Raw genomic sequence first — 252 nt, forward strand, 5'->3', positions numbered from 1 at the left:
CATTTGTTCAGTAACGCACAGAACAGCGTGCGAGTTCCCTTTCCAGTGGGTGAGATTTCTGTAGCTGTTCCCCTCCCCTCAGACCTTACTGGAATACAGGAAACCCAGAAGCTTTGGAACATTTACAAGCTACAGTAGTCAGGATACATTGTGACTAAAGGATATTTTTTGTTTTGTTTTTTCTTTAAGGGGTTGGTCATTTAAATATACAGAAGTACAATAATCTCACAGGTAAATGAATGGCAGCTTGGA

Source organism: Cyanistes caeruleus, chromosome 17, assembly GCF_971803275.1.
Source record: "Cyanistes caeruleus chromosome 17, bCyaCae1.hap1.1, whole genome shotgun sequence".
Classification (NCBI taxonomy): Eukaryota; Metazoa; Chordata; class Aves; order Passeriformes; family Paridae; genus Cyanistes; species Cyanistes caeruleus.